The sequence below is a fragment of the Echiichthys vipera genome, assembly GCF_963691815.1.
Source record: "Echiichthys vipera genome assembly, chromosome: 1".
Taxonomy (NCBI): domain Eukaryota; kingdom Metazoa; phylum Chordata; class Actinopteri; order Perciformes; family Trachinidae; genus Echiichthys; species Echiichthys vipera.
The window spans coordinates 7,973,037-7,993,430 of NC_139826.1; positions in this window are offsets into that span (position 1 = coordinate 7,973,037).

Sequence of the window (20,394 nt, forward strand, 5' to 3'; positions counted from 1 at the left end):
TCATTAATAATTAATTATAAAGTAGATTATTGCTGCATTTGGCCTCATGTATTCATTACGATGTTGTCGTAGCAGGGTCACTTGGGAGTTTCTGGTCTACTGCCACCTCTATCAGTTAGTTTGTTGTCTTATTGTGTGACTCTGGGATTTAAAGTGTAAAGAACAAACCAAAATAACTGATTGAGGAATACTGTATATGAATATCAATAACTCCAAGTGACAGTAAAATCACTGTCAGCTAAAGCTCCATGTGGAAGCAAAAGAAAGTGAAAATATTCTTAATACATTGTACCCTTAAACTTGTATTGATTTCTATAGGGTAGACTAAAATACCAAAAATACGTTTTGAAACTGGAGCGTGCCGACTGCCATTTGATGTAGGTAATACACTGACTGTGGATGAGTGCCTCATACAACCCAGAATTGAAAGATCCAAACTAGCCCCTGTATATTTGATTTAAGGTAATTTCATTTTGATTTAATGTTGTTGTAGCTGCATTACTATTATTTTGATAAAGGCCCATATTTAGAAACTTAACTTGAAGAAATGTTTCTCTGTGATTCCATAGATTAAAATATTAATCGTGTTGCACTGCTCAACACTAAAGCTGGTTCAGCCAGTCACTAAGTCTGACTAAGTAATCAATTGACCTTCTGAGCATGTTCTAAATGCAATGTTATGGAGAAGCTGTTGATGTCCTGTAGATAGATTCTGAGTATCCAATAGTTTTACACCAAGGATATTATGCTACAGGAGGGAGGGTTTTTACTTGTAAGAGAGCAATGGGCATATTATGTGAGTATTTGTAAAGATGGATTTATGCATCATGTCTCTGCACTCATCACATCACGAACACAGACAAAAAAATATTGCAGTGTGAGCAGGTTTAGCAGCTGTACAGGAGGGCTTGTGTAATTGTGTTGAAGGTGTATAGAAGCTGTATACAGAGACTGTCAGTGTGACTGATCCCAGCAGCACACACCCTGCAGGGAGTGGACATATGCTCCTGCTAAACACACTTGAGATTAGTACTATATATGTTTATTTCATTGCAACACTCTATCTCAGACTTAACTTGTGAGGACTTTGCATCAATACGTTAAAGAGGTATTTTGCCCATTTTGATCCAGTCTTTGTCGAGAGATTTCGGCACTAGGCACTGACCACTGATGCATCATCACTGTATGAAAAAATCCACCAAATGATGATTTTGGCACATCCCCAATGCTCCGTTCTTTGGGGAATGCTGCTGCAGACGGACAAAACACTGTTCATCTGAACACAATGACCATTTCCCAGAAAGCAATCTTTCCCCTAAATCCAAGTTGGTACATCAAAATACAGTGCTTCTAGAAGTGGCAACAATCATTATGTCCTCACTTTGGAGGACAAGAACAGGAACACACACTTTAATCCCTCATCGTGTCACATCAACTGTCCTAAAAAGGAGTAGTTTATTTTTGTCAAAATCCCAAAGCCCTCAAGCACCCCATCCATCTTGAACTTCCACCCCCCATGAATTACATCATCCACGGCATCAGAGGACGAGTACAGCAGACACATAATAACACACCTTTAAAGTATTGGCCTGTCTACTTGCTTTGTCCCCATAAAAAAGCGGACAGGAAAAAATGTAGAACAATAGGACAAAGAGGAAGGAGGAAGTGTAAATCTGATGGTGGTGGGTTGGGGGTTAGGGCGCTAGCAGATTGTCCCTTGGGTGTGTGTTTGGTACGACAGTCATTCAGACAGTGTTCAAAGGTGATTTTGTTACAATGTGTTATGAATGAAACAAAGCCAACTTTAAGTCAAGTAATTATTGTTCAACATCAATCCAAGCTAATATTTACATTAAAAATCCAGTAATTACTTTGGCATCGGTCCATCCTTCACTTCTTGTTTCTACATGTGTCACTTTGTGTCTAGGAGCACGCATGAATTTCATGTCTCCACACAACGTTGCACCACACACTCGCACACTTCCATGGCCAGGAGGTGTTTGTTTCTCTTTTAAATGGGCAACACGCCATATGTGTGGTCATTAGTCTAAAGACCGTCCTTCAGCCGCACCAGAGGACAACATGTCAATGAGCAGATTAACTAGCTACCGGAGTTCCCCGGCTTTACTAAAGGACCTTGAATTATAGCAACTTTCACTTTGTTTCACTCCCATCAATTTTATGAAAATATCACACAAATCACAAACGCCATGACGGATGCATGGCTTAAGGGGGAAATACCCAAGCATTTGTTTTGAACATGTGACAGAGAAAAAAAACTGACGGTGTTGCGGTGATGTGTTATTGCCAGGAAGAGAGGCAATAATTGGAAACGGCGTTCACCAAACACTGGATCAATTTGTTTGCCTTAACTTGTGTTGCGGTTCAACACAGAGCGAGGCACTGCTCTTTGCTCCACTTAAGGTTTTTAACCCCTATTAGACTGAGGCCCGGCTGACACTGTGTCCTACTGTAGCTACAGTAAATTGGCAATTTGGAGCCTTATATCTGCCCCAGTCCTCTCTGTGTCCATTATGGGAGAGTCATTGTTTCGGTGTTGTCTCTGTCGAACACACAGACACACACACACATACACACACATACATTTTCGCAAATACGTTCACACGCACAAAAGCGCAGACAATCAAACTTGCGTCTTATTGCCAAAAGCCATAAAGACACATACAGATGCACACACACTGTACAATGACAGGGGCTGTCAGGTGTGTAAACATGCATTCGTATATTTACACCTGCACAAACGGTGATTTAGAGAGACATGCAGGTCAACACATCAGAAATGTGAAATTATTGGACCGTGGAGAGCATGTTTTTAAGCATGTTTAAACACCAGATTTTGAATTATTGGTTACAACTCTTTAGCTGCACAAACAATACCTGGTACTCTTCTGAGGTTGGCGTATTCAAAAATATTTTAGAGGAAAATAGAGCATGTGATTTGGGAGGAGTGGACATTGTTGCACATGCCCTTTTAAAAGGCACCTTTTTCATAGAGTACAATCTGGGTGTGATTAATAACTGTAATTTCAGAAAAATATCAAAGAAAGAAAAGCTTTGCTCCTGTTTTCACTTGCTATGACATAATGGTTCAGGTAATTCTGACAAAATCACACGTAGCAACAGCTACTCTGCATGTCAGCGTATTGTAAAGGCAATTGTGGATCAACATATTGTTTACGTCTCTGAGCAGCTGGTTCATAAAAGCTCAACTCAGATACTCGCCCTTTAGACCAAGTTAGCGGTGAAATGAGAGCACATGTTCTCATAAACAGCCGCTTACAAGTCCACAAAGGTGCAGTAGTTAAAATATTTCAATGATTGAAAACTGGGACAGCTGTTGGTTTGCCGTAGATTAGTGTTTGGACTTTTTAAAGGGATTTTTGGAGAGTGTCTGTTGTTCAGTCAGTTTGTACACCATTTTCCATAATGATCAGATGCTTATTGTACAGACATTCATGATCTCCAGGGGATGAATCCTACTGACTTTGGTGACCCCCTGACTTTTCCTCGCGCCACCATGAGAAGGTAGAAGGACAGTTATTGTATGGATTGCAATACAATTTAGATTCAGGAAATCATGGCTCTCAGAGGATGAATCCTAATAAGTGAAATTTCTTATTTACTATTTGATGGACTGTCATGAAATGTTGTACCGACATCCACATAACCCTCACTATGGTGATCCTTTCATCTACTGTAGCACCATCCTCAGATTAGTTTATGACCAAATACCTGCAAAACGTATGTCATTCCCTTGAGCTTCAGCTGTACTCTGTGATCGATGCTTATCAGCACCTGTGCCATGATGAGAGGGTTCACAGAGATGGTAAATGTGGTTAACATTACACCTCTTAGAGCTGTTTCACTATTAAATCGAACAGTCTTGTACATGTGTTTGAGGCATTTGCAATTGCTATTCGGTTATTTAGGTATGAGGATGGGTTCATTTATGTAAAATGTCTGCAAGTGTAAGTGTCAGTAAAAAAAATCTAAATATCCTGGTTTACAGGTGATCAAAAAATGGAATGGTTGTTTAACTTTGATGACTCTATGGCTCTGTTCACACTGCAGTTCCAAGTGACCTGAATCTGATTTTTTTGCTCATATGTGACCCATATCTGATTTGCTTTTGACAATGTGAACAGCACAAGTCCCACTGAATCTGGCATTTTTTGAATCAGAATCAGGCCACTTTTAAATATGCTACTGAATCGGACGAGTATCAGATTTTTCTGAACAGTCAGGGTGCATTTAATGTGACTTTGACGTCATTCTGACCCGCGCTGCACTGTTTTGTAAATGATTGACAGTCAAATAAAGTTGATTGAAAAAAAAAAGTTTGCCACAGCTGGGAGCCAGGAACAGAATCAAAACAAACAAAAAAACATGGAGGACAGCAGTGAAGCAGGCGGACTGTTTAGCAGTTTCGTCAGTTTAGCATTAAGCCAGTCCTGCAATACCAGTTGCTGTTGCCGCGTTTGCTTCCGTAAACACCATTGTGGAGTGATGTCATCAATGATGAACTGAGCATGCGGGTCACTTCAGGAGCGCGAGCTGTTCACACAGCAATCTGTAGACAGACCACATTGAAAGAGGTAATGTGAACAGCCAAACAAAAAATCAGATTTGAGCAATAAATCGGAATCGTGCATTAAGACCTGCAGTGTGAACGTAGCCTTTGCTGTGTGTAAGTGTTGGCAAGTTTTGTCTCCACTTTTGCAAAAAATGGCAAGATTAACTATTTAATTACTCTTGAGCCCATGCAGTTTGGGCATGTTTGCATGCGCAACACTAGGCCTGCACGATTCAGGGAAAAATATGAATCACGATTTTTTAGCTTCGAATTGATATCACGATTCTCTGGCACGATTTTTTCCCCCTCACTAAGTGTAAAGTTTACTGCACACATGAACCATGAAAAAACAACAAATTGACGGTACCAAACATAGATTTTATTGGCACAAGCCTGTAAACAAAGGCTTCAATGAACGTAAAAGAAAATAAAGTGCATACTGACCACTGTGGCCATGGTGCAGTATCAAACAGTATCATAATACAACATCAACATCATAATAACTTTAATTGCTGGCCTTTTAGTTGAATATTTCTTGAACCAACACTAAACACCTGCAAATGAAGGCTTCAATGTAAAAAAACAACAAAAAAAACCCACATTCAATTGGCTATTCAAGTAGGCTCTAAAAATTGTAACATAAATAAGCATAAATAAAACACAGGTAGCAAACCTACCAAGGTGTCAGTGACAAAAGTAATTTAATATTAAATTGGCCATTACAAAACAGTAAATTAAATTATTTTTTTCGTGGAGACATAGGCCTCTCACACGATATATGTGACCCTGAATATGGCTATTAAAGATTCCTGGCCAGAAACACCAGCCTGTCAACATGCTCTGGCTTTAGTGATGCACGATGACATGTCACAATGTTGCCCCCTGTACTGAACAGCCGCTCAGAAGGTGAGCTGGTAGCTGGAATGCAAAGGTATTTCTTAACCAACACAGACAACCGTGGATAAGCATTGCTATTTTGCCGCCACCAGATTAAGGGGTCATCTTCACTGTCAGTGTTGCATGTCAGAAGATATGCCTCCAGCTCTGTGGATACTGCATGCTCCAGAGAAGAGAACTGGTCATGGCCTTGTGCTGCTTTGAAGAAACTTCCCAGGGTCTTTCGGCCCTTCTTCAGGGGGGGTGCTGCATTTGGCTGGGGATTTTGCTGGAAAATAAATTAACAATCCAAATCAATATTAAGTAATATAATGCATCACAACAGTCCAGGAGTAGACAATAGTATTGCAATGTGACAGTGACCTTACCATAGCTAAAGTAATGCCAGCCATCTCATCTGTCAGTCTCTCTCTCACTTTGGCTTTCTTCTCCTCAATGACGTAGTTCATCTTGAACCTCGGGTCAAGAGTTGTGGCCATGTCGAGTAGATCCTGAGTTTGGGGATCACTGTACTTCTCTTGCAGATATTTCAGGATGTTTGACTTGACAGATTTTGTGAATTCTGTGTCATCATCTTGCACAGCCAAAACAGAGGTTTCGAAAAGGTAAAGAACCGGCTTCACAGAGGATATGCTGACATATAGTTCTCCGGATAGGGCATCGGTGAATTCAGCCAGTGAATTTAGGATGTTGCTCATTGCCTCAAGGACTTCCACATCCTGCCATGTGGGCACTAGGTGTCTAACCTTTCGATCATTGAAGACCTGTGAAATGGCTGGAAGCTGTTCCAGGATCCTACGGATCATCTCTTGTCTTGACCCCCATCTAGTGGGACACTCTGTTTTCAGTTGATGTTCTGGGAGTTTGAGCTCTTTCTGGACTATGGCAAGGTTTCTCCTCCGTAGCCAGCTGTGACTGAAAGTGCTCACAATCTTTCTGCAAAGGCCTGTGACACGGTCAATTCGTGGATCTTTCATGGCATTTTCTACAAGAAAAATACAACAAATCTGAATGAGTATAACACAAACTATTTGTCTGCACTATCACAAATAACTTAATTAATTAATTATTTAGTATGATCATTATTATTATTTGTAGTACTTGTAGTAGCATATGTTCTACAGCAGTGGTTCTCAACCTTTTTTCAGTGATGTACCCCCTGTAAAATATTTTTCAGCCAAGTACCCCCAGTAATAACCAGCGCAAAACATTTTTGGTTAAAACAGGACATGACAGATTGGGTTGAACCATCCTGAAACGGGGGAGACTCTGGGTTTATTAGGATAATGAATCTGAATAGCCTACTGTACTGAATATAAATTTAATTATTTGAAGTTATACTTATATTTTCCTTAAATGTTATTTAAACATATATATTAAATTTAAATCTAATTAATCAGGTCAGTCCTGATGTTAAAATACACCGGCAGAAACAGCCTCTGTCTCTTTAGGAGCCGCTGAGACGCTCTGCCTGCTATTACCGTAAAGACCGCATATCTCTGAAAAGCGCAGCGAGTCTGCTTCAGAAACCGTTGGGATTTTTTTTTCGATTGCGCAAATGGTTCAAGATTTACAGTAATTTTTTTTTTAAAAAAACACGAGAAATCCGGTGAGATCGGTGTAATTGACAAATCTTTTTTTAATACTGGAACTGTCCATTCAAAGGGCCAGCGTTTTTTTTTTTACATGGATGCTACTTTTTAAGTTTATTTCAAAATCTCCCGTACCCCCTGGAGTGCCTTCACGTACCCCCATTTGAGAACCACTGTTATACAGGTGAGGGGCTAACTTGGTACAACACACACACACACACACACACACACACAGCAACTCACCAATTGCCAGATGTAGCCTATGGCCAAAACATTGGAGCCTGGTCCAGTTGTTGATGGAGATTGCCTTCACGATGTTTGACCCGTTGTCCGTTGTTGTACATGCCATTTTCTCTTCTTCCAACTTCCAACATGCGAGGGCATCCCTCAGTCCCTGTGCCAAGATCTCGCCCATGTGGTCATCGGGGAAATAAGCCGTTTGTAGGCACTTGCTTTTCATGGTGAAATTAGCGGTTATGAAGTGGACAGTAAGGCTCATGTATGGCTCCATCGTTCGGCTAGACCATAAATCAGTTGTTGTCGCAAAATAATCCGCTTGCTGCACTTCTGCCTGGACTTCAGCCCTCACTTTATTGTACATAGCTGGCAGTACAACATATGAAAAATAGTTACGGGAGGGTATCGAGTAGCGTTTGTCCAATGTATGGATCATCTTACGAAATCCGTCACGTTCTACTGTGTTTATTGGAACCATATCCTTTGCTAGATGGTAAGCAATTGCCTCGGTTATTTCTTTACTCCTACTGGAGTTTTGTGGATATGGTGTCGCATTGTGGAAGGTCTCTAAAATAGGTCTCTGCGTTGGACGACTTTCAGATCTCTTAACTTTTTCGGCTTCATCATACTGCACTTTGTGGTGACGTTTGAGGTGCTGGTAAAGATTTGAGGTATTACCTTGCGGTGCTGCAACGACGCCATAGCATGATTTGCAAATTACATTACACTGACCATCGTCGTCTTGTTTGAAACCGAAATACTTCCACACCACAGAATGCGAGCCTTTTTTCGGAACGAGGTCGGTTTGAGATGTAGTTGCCTGATTTTCGTCGCTAAGAACAGGGTTTTCATCAGTCATTTTTTGTCCTGTGTCGCTAGACTAAATTCGGAGATGCTGCGCGCTTTCCCAACTCCCGCTCTCCTCTCGCCACGGCCACATGAGTGAAACACGTGACTTAAAGGCGCAGCGCTCTGCCTGAGCTTTGAGAATCTAGGCTGACGTTAACCTGCAGCACTTTGGAGCGCTCATATCAGAACGAGTTTGTGATGTAGCCGGCTCGTAAAATAAAATGAGAATCGAAGTCATTTCAAAATGAAATCGTGCACAGGAGTGAATCGAGATCGCGATTTTATAACGATTAATCGTGCAGGCCTACGCAACACAATAAATAAATTTAAAAAATCAGCAACTGCAGCATCTATATCAATTCACAGAACACACTCTCACACAATCATTTGGTGGTTACCCTCACAAAAATAAAAACAGCACTTTTGTGTGAGCTCCCATGTACACAAACATGCTCTTACATGAACACCCAATAACTGAAAAAAAACACTTGTATTCCGACTCACACATGCCCTCTCTCTCACACACCAGCACACACACACAGACAGAGGATGTGGTATCCAGTAGACGCAGGGCCTTACCTGGGCCCTGCTAGCTCTGGGCCTGTCACTGTGTATGGACCGAGCCATTTATCATGTAATCTGGTGGGGAGAATGGACGGGGCACTATCAGCAATCTGCTATTGATCCACGCCTGGGGCCCCAGCTATTGTTCATCTGTAGACCTCGACTGGCACCCAGCATTAATGAAAGAAACTAAACAATGCATAGCAATCAGACACCCCCCAAATCACCCCGTCTTCCCTCTCTCCATCTTAAGAGAAAGAGGACATGAACTGGTGGGGGGGTTAAAGAAGAGAAACAGCAGCAAAAGGGAAGAAAAAAAGTTATTTCGCTGTTTGTAAGAAAACTTTTGTTATTATGTTTCTCTTTGAGAAGGTGTGAGCAGGGGGAGAAAAACACATTTATCATGTCAGAGATGGCGCATATCATCCCTGACCCTGAGCACCAGACGACTCAGTTGATATTGAAGCCATTTATTGAATAATGCTCAACGCCATCCTCTGCCTAGGAAATAGAGACGTATGGTAAATCGGTACAACTGAGGGCTCCCAAGACCACAGCGACTGGATTTCTGCACGTTTTTACTCTGGATATCTGCCAAAGAGTGATGAAGTTGGGGTGATTTTGTCATTGGTCATTTTAACGTTCTCCTATGTGCTTTGAATGCAGACTTGGCAGGGGTCAGGGAATGTATTTCATTGAGCATGCATTTGGATTTCTCAGACAGACATCTTGCTGGAGCTTGTTCTTTTATTGAGGAGAATGTTAAAAAATAATTGAGGAAATTCCACAATCAACCCAAATACAAAAGAACTTCTGGTGTTGTTGCTGTTCTTCATTCAGATGTCAGCTTGATGGATGGGATTAAAACAACAAAGAAACTCCATTCTAAACAACAGAATGAGGCACTTTCCAGTTTCCTCCAAAGCAACCGGTATGAAGGTATATATTATTTAAAAAATGACTTGCGACTGATTTGTCACCCTTCTATTAGTCTGGCTCACTGGATGTACTGTTCTATCTTGGACGGGCTTCGTTGTTGCATCTGGATCTTAACACCCCACAAAACGAGTGTGATTGGTTTATATTGGTATTTATTTTTATTTATTTATTTATATTGATTGGTGTTTTTTCCCCTATATCAGAATGATAAGACGGTGTAGCCAGACCATACTCCCAAGTAAGAAGACCTTGGTCATTGTTATCTATAGTAAATACAAAGACTTATCGTAACCGTGCTAGTTAACATTTTTCATCTGTTGCAACCCTGTCCCTTTAAGATAAATGGCATATAGCATGCTTGTAGTGAAAATACTAATATGCTGGTGTTAAGCAAGTTTAATGTCAACCATGTTCACCCTCTTAGTTTAGCATTTAAGCATGTTAACATTTGCACATTAGCACTTAACACAAAGTACAGCTGAGGCTAATGGGAATGGCATTAGTTTTGAAGGTATTTGGTCGTAATCTAAAATATTGGGAAAAGTTCAGTTTTGACATGATGATGGTGCCAGAGGACAAATAAGTTCTTAAATATCATCCAGAAGTGAACATGAATGTCTCTACCAGTAATACCATCTATCATCTACCACATGGTGGCGCTATAAAATTAGGGGATCCCAAAGTCAGAATGGAAAAAGTGGTGGACTGACATTGAAAGGTTTCAAAAGACAGGTTTTATTTTACTATCCAACCAAAACTACAATCTCTCTCTAAGTGTTCTTGTAGCCTAGTCCTAACCACACACAGGTCTCCTGCACTGTGTATACTAACCATGGACCCTTTTAAACCATCATTAGGCATTTAGTAGAATATACATTTACTTAATAGGAGCATGGTCGGATTATGAAACAATGGGCCCCTGGACACAGATATGTAAGAGGCCCCCTTCCCTGTAGGAACAAGACACCCAAAACCTAAAAGTCTCAGAGTGTACTCATTTTGCATCCGTTTGTAATTGTTTTGCATCTAGCATAGTCATGTTGTGTCTTTTTGAAGTAATGTTGTGTGTTTTTGTAGTCATTTACTTATTTTGCATCTATTTTTAGTCATTTCACTTTTCTATGTGGTCGTTTAGGGTCTTTTTTGTCATTTTGGGTTGATTGTAGTCATTTGTGTCTCTTTGTGGTTGTTATATACTAACAAAATGCATTTATTTGCATCATGCCCCATCAAAGAACCCCTGTGTACATCTACATATCCCTGTAGACTGACATACGTGTACATACACAAGTATATACACAGCATGTCAGGCAGGTTTGTTCCTTCAAATTAATAGAAAGATGTTGCACCTGCAAGATATAAAAGTGGACCTGATCTGGACCAATCAGGGTCCAGTGTTTAGGAATCTGGGCCATTTTCCAGAGCTCTGGTTTCCAGGCAGACAAGATGTGGATTTATCCGTGGAGGCTCCATTGTCATGTTGCAGTAGGAAGTATGCCAGCCACTAAAGCACAAGACCCACAGGACTTGGGAACTCATCTGTCGCTCCTGTCATGAAACCGCAACATACATCCTGCCCCAAAATATACTCAAATACACACAGAAATAGACTTATATACACTCACAAAGAGACCTGCACCTCCACATACACAAACACAATCTATTGTATAAAAAGAAATAAGATATCATTTGTTTAGAGACAATGGCAACTTGAAAAACAACTAGCTCCTTTGTATAAGTGGTCCACATCATCATCCTCCATCCAACTTTAAAAGTTTTGGTTACTTTACATTAAAGGTTTCTGTATTTTTTTTCTCTGTGCTCTTATCAGTAGTTTGAAGTGGGTGGGGCGAAGCTAGAAAAAACGGTGATGCCATGTATTTCTGTACATAAAACAGGATATAGCTAGATATAAATTAACACTCATTGACACTCACACAGTACTGATGAAGCATATGAACTTAGGTTTTCTTAAGCTGTATTATTTATTTATAGTTTGGCAGTTTATCAAGACTTTGTTAGATAGGACAGACAGGAAATGGGGTGAGAGGGAAGGGGAGACACGCAGGTCGGAGTCGAACCCGCAGCCGCTGCCTTGAGGACCTTCAGCCTCTTTACATGGGACGGATGCTCTAACCACTCAACCAACGGCCGCCCCAAAAACTATGAATATGTCATGAACGGTACGGGGATTTAACATGATGAGACTGAACCCAAATGCAGACACAGACACGGTATAAAAGTACAAACAAAACGTTTAATAAAGCGACAAACAAAATGATCAACAACTACAGGTTAACAGAAAAACTAGGGACTAGACGGTCGAGGAAAACAGGAACGAGGAAACGACGTAACAGGCTACACCTGGGGGGAACAAACGACAAAAAACAAGAGGGATACACATGCAGAAAAAGACAGACAGAGGGAGACAAACTCACACAAACGGGAAAGAGGAGGGTACTGACAGAATCGACTCTTGACAGTTACCCCCCCTCAACGAGCACCTCTAGGCGCTCCACCGGGCCTCCCTGGATGAGCCCGGTAGAAGTCCCTAGAAAAACTAGGGACTAGACGGTCGAGGAAAACAGGAACGAGGAAACGACGTACGATCAGGGAACAGGACGAGAAAACAGGAACACGGGATACTACGGGGAAACAAAAAGACAACAACGATCAACACAATTACCAACGAGGAGCGCAAAAACCACAAACGAGTAACGGGAGCCAATCCGGGGGAAACAGTTTACCAAGGGAAGGATAACAACGGTCCAGCGCTGCATGCCTGTCAGCTCAGGGTTTAAGTACTCCTTCAGGTGTAACAGGCTGCACCTGGGGGGAACAAATGACAAAAAACAAGAGGGATACACATGCAGGGAAAGACAGACAGAGGGAGACAAACTCACACAAACGGGAAAGAGGAGGGTACTGACAGAATCGATTCTTGACAGGAACCACCGTCTTCCCCCCCACCCACCCACCCCCCCCTCAATGAGCACCTCCAGGCGCTCCACCGGGCCTCCCTGGATGAGCCGGAAGAAGTCCCAGGTCAGGGACGAATCTAGGATAAGGGATCTAGAAACCCAGCTCCGTTCCTCTGGACCGTAACCCTCCCAGTCCACTAGGTACTGGAAACCACTCCCTCTGCGTCGCACGTCCAAAATGGAGCTGACCGTGAATGCCGGATGGCTGTCAACGGTACAGGGGGGGTGGTTGGGCGACGGCAGGTGGGCACAACGTGCTGGTGGCTACTGGCTTCAACTGGGAGACGTGAAAGGTGGGATGGATCCTGAGGGACGCTGGGAGCTTCAGGCGGACAGTACTGGGGTTGATAATGGCCTCCACCTTGAAGGGGCCAATTAAGCGAGGAGGAAGTTTCCTGGATGCGACATTCAGGGGGATGTCATGAGAGTTTAACCAGACTTTCTGACCTAGTCTGTACTTGGGCGCAGGGATGCAATGGCGATCCGCCATCCTGCGAATCTCTGCCGTCCGTAGTAAGGCCCCCCGGGTCTCTCTCCATAACCGACGAACTCTCCGGAGATGGTGTTGGAAGGACGGAACAGCAATCTCTGTTTCCTGGGCCGGAAAGAGAGGGAGTAAGTAGCCCAACGAAGCCTCGAAGGGGGACATACCTAAAATGGTGCAGGTCAGGGAGTTGTGGGAGTATTCCACCCATGACAGCTGTGAAGACCACAAAGAGGGATTGTGGGCACAGATACAACGAAGAGCGGTCTCCAGGTCCTGGTTAGCTCTCTCCGTCTGCCTGTTGGACTGAGGATGGAAGCCTGAGGATAAGCTGACCTTGGCTCCCAAGGCCTGGCAGAAGGCTCTCCAGACACAGGAGGTGAATTGGGGATCCCGGTCTTAAACAATGTCTGCAGGTATCCCGTGGAGGCGAAAGACATGGTCCACCAGGATTGACAGCGTCTCCATGGCAGAAGGCAGCTTAGGCAGGGGGACAGAGTGAACCATCTTCGAGAAACAGTCAACAATAGTAACAATAGTGTCGTTACCTTGGGAGACGGGAAGTCCAGTAACAAAATCCAAGGCGATGTGGGACTATGGTCAACCGGGTCCCGGGAGAGGGCGTAGAAGGCCTGCTGGAGGGTGATGGGAAGCGCAGACGGTGCAGACGGTGCAGGCCAGAACAAACTCCCAGGTATCCGTACCCATGGTCTTCCACCAGAAGTGACGATGAAGGAGTGATAGGGTCCTGGTGATTCCGGGATGACAGGAGAGACGAGAAGAGTGTCCCCACTGGAGCACCTGGGAACGAACACAGGCAGGAACACACAGATGCCCTGGTGGACCACCACCAGGGTCGGGGTTAGTGCGTTGAGCCTGTCTGACAGTCGACTCGATCTCCCAGGTTAATGACGCCATCACACAAGATGCGGCAACGATGTGATCCACACAAGCTCTTCCTCCTCAGCAGGTCCAAACTGACGAGAAAGGGCATCTGGCTTAATGTTCTTTCTGCCAGGAATGTAGGTTAAAGTGAAGTTAAAGCAGCCAAAAAACATAGCCCACCGGGCTTGACGGGAATTAAGTCTCTTAGCGGTCTGGATATACGCCAAATTCTTGTGGTCAGTCCAGACCACGAACGGAACTTCTGCCCCCTCTAGCCAGTGTCGCCACTCCTCTAAATCTAATTTAACTGCTAGCACCGCAGGACGGTGATGAGGTAAGGATAACGCCTTAGTCTTGCTAAAAACCTCGGCGATGTCGCGATACACGGGTGGCATGGAAGACAGGTCTGGAAGAATGGCAATTGCTGCTCCAACTCACAACCCTGCCAGTTAACCAGTCAATAACCGGGTTGTGAGTGATAAGCCAGGGAAGACCAAGAGCCACGGGAGCATTTGTGGACGGCATAATGTGAAAAGCAATCGACTCGGAGTGGTTGCCAGCAAGGGACATGGTTAATGGCAAAGTCTCCGCGGAGATGTGTACGAGCTAACTCCCACTAAGGCTATTAACCATTAACAGAGTCTCGAGCTGGTTAACAGGGATCAAACTGGATTCCACAAATTCCGAGTCGATTATGTTTGTGTCAGCCCCAGAGTCAATTATTGCTTGGAGGGAGGAATCTCTACCCTCACAGCTCAACACTATGTCCAGGTTAGTACGCTTACAGGAAATATCAGGGACAACCGAACGTCACCGGAACCCCGTCTGCGACTGGTGAGTCTGACAGTTTAACCGTATTGGACAGTTGGCTAACTGGTGATAAGGATCTCCACAGTAAATACACAAACGACCCTTAAAACGGCGCAGACGTTCAGCTAGAGTCAAACGGCTGCGACCTAGCTGCATGGGTTCCTCCTGGACTGGAGTGGGAGACAGGGGAACCCGGTTGCTCAGAGGTACACAGGGAGTGGACTCAGGGAGATTAGGGAGAAGACCTGGCATAACTAGGGGGGATGACTGCCTCTCACGGCGCCTCTCACGTAGACGGTTGTCTATCTTTATGGCGAGGCTAATAAACTCCTGAAGGTTTGCATTCACAGATCTACCCACTAAACTGTCCTTAACCTCCTTGTTAAGCCCCTTAAAAAATATACTCTGGAGAGCCCGATCATTCCAACCTAATTCAGCTGCTAAAGTGTGAAACTCAACGGAGTAATCTGCAGCACAAGTGGAGCCCTGGCGTAGATCCAGCAACCGATTGCTGGAATCGCAATGAGATACAGGATGATCGAAAACAGACATAATCTCACTTGAGAAGTTTTGGAAAGTGGCCTGCCGAGTCAGGGGGTTATTCCAAAACGCAGCTCCCCAGACTCGAGCCCTACCGGACAACAAGCCTAGCACATAGGCTATTTTGGTGCTATCATTAGCGTATGTGAGAGGCTGCTGACCGAAGACCAGAGAGCATTGGAACAGGAAAATCCTGCATTCACCCAGTTTACCACAATAACGATCGCGTGCCGGAACATAGGGCTCATGAGGGAGGAGAGTACTCACGGTAGTAGCAGGTGACTCAGCATTCACAGGTGCAGCAAGGAAAGGTCCTACCTGTCTTCCCTCTGAACGAGATACGCAGGCAGTCAGCTGACTCAGACTATCCAGGATTCCTTGCAGCATCTGCGAATGCTTACCGAGTAGTACTCCCTGGGAGGTAACTGCGTGACGAACGGAAAAACTCAGGGGATCGATTTCCATGTCCGCTGGGGCCAAATTATGGCTGGACCGTTAATGACAGACATGAACGGTCCGGCCATAATAGACTGAACCCAAATGCAGACACAGGCACAGGATAAAAGCAAACAAATGAAACGTTTAATAAAGATGACAAACAAAACGATAAACAACTACAGGGTAACAGAAAAACTAGGGACTAAGACGGTCGAGGAAAACAGGAACGAGGAAACGACGGACAATCAGGGAACAGGACAAGGAAACAGGAACACGGGATACTACGGAGAAACAAAAAGACAACTAAGATTAATACAATTACCAACGAGGAGCGCAAAACCCACCAACGAGTAATGGGAGCCAATCCGGGAGAAACAGTTTACCAAGGGAAGGATAACAACTACCAAGAATAGGTAGAAAGCAAAACACAACTAAATGGAGAGTGAATATTGGACTTACATGTGTCAGGTGAACAAAAAACAACTCCAACTGTATTTAAATGTTGCTCCAAGACTGCTGATTGTTTTAATCACTAATTTGAATGTCTCAGGGCCCCTACCCATGATACGCGGTAAAAAGGCTTTGCGTCCGGCAGTTCCATTAATTTCCTATGGAAGAGGTGGTAGTGCCCAATGTAGAGGCAGCGCCAAATGCAGAGGCAGCGCCCATGGTTGTGGCGCGCACCGCTCAGATTTGCCCAAATCAGCTGACCACTGACCTTTCAAAAGCGCAACCAACTGATAGAAGCTTTGAGTGAGACGTTTATGTTTCCTAGGCAACCAGAGAGCAACATCGAGCCGGCTAGAAAGATGGAGGAAAAACGTATTGTTTGTGTGTCTGAGTTTCCCGAGCTATTTAACGTTGCATTAAAGTTGTATTATGATCTCAGAAGAAAACGTAATGCTTGGAGATCAATAAGCAGTCACAACAGGTTTGTGAGAGGCAGTTTACGAGCTAACAGTTGTTTCAATACTAACGCTGCGCCCAACTTTGCAGTGAGTCCAGCGCAAAAAGTGTATCCTGGGAAGGCCCCTTTAGGCATTTTGCAAGCAGTAAATTCCATCAGTTTTGTTTTTCTGAATATTCCTTTGTTTAACTGGCTTGCTCCAACAATGTATGCTTTGTCATTCTACACCTTAGTCTGCCTAGTTGTTCAAAATCCTCTATGTGTAAGTAGTCTCTCTCTCTTATTCTCTCTCTCACTCATAAAGCAGTGTGATTACCCATAGCATCACCATCTGCCAGCTAGCACAAGGTGAAACACTAAGCACTCTAGTGGGATGAATGAGTGATAGGAGTATGAGTGCTGCGAGTGCGAGTATGTGTGTATTCCTACTTTATTCACACACATACCTTATCCTCATCATTAACCCTAGTGTAAACAGCTCAGTCTTATTGCTGCTAAGACAGTCTCCTAGCAGACAGACAGGCAGAGAAGAACGGACAGAAACGTAGTCAGTGGGTAAATCCTGAACCACGCTACAATGCAATACAACACAATGCATCCATGGTGACGGATTTTGGGGAAGTGAAGAGTCAACGTCAATCTTTTCATATAGTTATATTCATTCATTGGAGCAATATGTGAACGTAGCTGCCATCTTGGGGGAGCTGCATCCCGAAATGCATGTATGTTTATAGAGCTAGGAGGCCTATTTGCTATTAAAATTGTCGTTTTTTTCTCAGAGATGGAGCCGGAAGAACATCTACTCTTTCTCCCCCATTGAGAAATGATGCATCAGGCCTCGCCCCGCCCTCCATTGCTCAGGCTCACACTCCTGCAAAGAGTTGTAGTAGCTTGAGACTCTTCGGTAAGTTGTAATTCTACTGGACGTTGACGAGCAGGCCCCAGGTTTAAAGAGGTCCAGTTAAGCAGTTTTAATGGAGCTGAATTCACGATATAGTTGTTCTCATTAACATATTTTTCTGTTTCTGTTGTCAGACAGCGGAAAGAGAATGAATTTTGATTGTGGCTCATAAAGACTATGTTGATCAGCAGTCATTACTAAGCTGTGAAGCTGCAGATAAAATCATTATTTCATGATCATGAAATTGTCAGACATTTGCCTCACGGTCTCACAATGATTACAGATAACACATGGTTTCTTTGAAGATGATAAACGTATCTAAAAGAGTCGAAACTGTACAGAATACAGAGACTTTAACTCAGACAGTCAGTGGGTAGTCAGTTAGAAAGTGGGTAAGTCAGGCAGACAGAGAGTCGGTTGGTAAGTCAGACAGATATGTATTCTCCCCTGAGGGCTCCAGGGGGAAGGGGCTATGGGAGAGGCAGCAGCCAGGAGATAAGGCTCTCACGTGGGGCTGCTGTCGTGTAATACCCCCTCTAATACAGCCAGGCCCTGGTTCTCAGCTCAGCCCTGATCTGCACAACCTCTCCTGAGACTCAGCTGTCACAACCCAACTCCACAACGACTCTGAGCAGCCACACACACACACACACACACACACACACACACACACGCATAGGAAGGTGCTTAAGTGTTTGCATGGGTGTGTGCGTGTCAGAGAACGAAAGCAAGCTCTGAGCCATGTGTGTCATTTTCCATGAGAAGCCTAGTGAGGCTGAAGCTAAAGCCAGACAAGTTCCTAAAGGGAGAGAGGATCAAGGCACAGCAAGGGTTACTGAGATCTGTGCGCTTAATGTGTACAGCTGTGGGTTGTTCTCACACATAGACATGAAGACACACCATCTCTGTCTGCTACTAAAAAAAGAGTCCATCCCGACAAGTTATTTTAACTTGAGTCTAACAAAGTCTCCACACTGTCATAAGCCACCGAAGTTGCCGAGCAAACCAGTCTCTGCTGGTGTCATATGAGAATACCTTGGGGCACCTCAACATTAGCATCAGCAGTATTCACCACTGACATTATGTAAAAATTCTGGCTTTTAATTAACTTAAAGCCATATTTTTTCATATATTTTTTTTTTTTTTTTAGCACAAATGGGTATTTAAATATTACATTAAAAGGAGTGTTGGCAAAACAAAACATTGAAGGTAATCTGGAACAGGATAGGACTTTCACTTTTCAGCACAGGTTATATCTTTAATTTGTGACTCGGTTGTGTTTGTTTTAGGGAGAAGGGATATGTGACTGCAACCTCATCTGTATCGCTTGCATGGTCCTGGTTATTAATATGTCCTACATTAATAATCATATATGACCATATTTAATGTTACATATCTCCCTCTGGTATGGAGATATTACAAGTGGCCAAGTCATTTATCGCCAAAACCCCCACCTCCCCCATACACAGACGTTAATACACTGTGATCCTACTGGTCAGTACTCACTGCTGCAGCACGTAGTTTAATTATAAACATATCATACATATCATGGAACCATCTTTCTCAAACGCTCACATACACGCATGCTCACGTTGCTCGTCAAAGCAAGGTCTTAAATAAGTAAATATGACTACTATCACTATCTCTGCACCCGCTTGCAAATGAATTGACAGCTGTAGCCAATAAGAATTTCCACATTGAGGTCGATGACAATGAATCAAAACAACAAGAACACTTTGACAGGTGTAAATGCAATGGCACATAATCAGATAGCATTATCCATATACTGTATTTGTAGATAGCATGTTAATGCCAGTTGTAAATGGCACCAAAACACAAAAACCCCGTCTAAAAGTGCACGTATGCAGCATGCATTTGGTGTTTTATGTATCCCACATACTTCATTATTCAATAACATGGAATAACAAGTTCCATCTGTATAATTTGCTCAGAATACGGTTGAGACTATACTTTGTTTTCAGCAATGAAGCAGTATTTATAGTAGCACATATCAACTTGTGTTGAACTACTATAAACAGTACCACCTCAGTTCTACTGTAGCATTCATAACTGACTTAAAAGTGCAGTGTACAGCAGGATGATGAATACTGCAGGAATGTGGAGATAGCTCTCTACAGTGTAGTCATCTGCAAAAGAGGGAGGAAGAGATGAAGAGGAAGATTTTACTGCTACTACAGACAGACATAAAAACTGACTTACAGTCCGTTTATCCAGGGAAATGTGATTGTGAAAGGTCGATCCTTGCCATCACGTTGCCATTTACACTGTGCCACCAAGCAGAGACCTCCAGTGCTGAAAAATGAGGCCAACGTAGAAAAACTGAAGTTCATCAAGAGGCCACTTGAGGCTGGCTCCAAAAGCAAGTCAATCCCCATGTTAAAATGCCACAGCAGAAATAAACATGTTTACAGTCTGGTACTAAAAATGTATTTTGTCTCTATCTATAGCTAATTTTGCAATTTATGACAACTGTACGGAGGTATCACAGGGGGGCTAGCAGAGACTGTAGGCTTCAATTGGCACGTCTCAGCTCCACCCACCGTATTTTTTGGATTAGCTGGGAGCAGGTGGCATCAGGCACTGTCAAGATGGTGACGGCCAGAACTGCCAACTTTGAGCTTCACAATGAATCTTCAGAAACCTATGGGTGATCTCATGGAGACAACGTCCATGTTTTATACAGTCTATGTGTGTCACATATTACCACTAGTAAAGGGAGTGTACCTATATGCTATATGTGCCTATGTTTTGTATG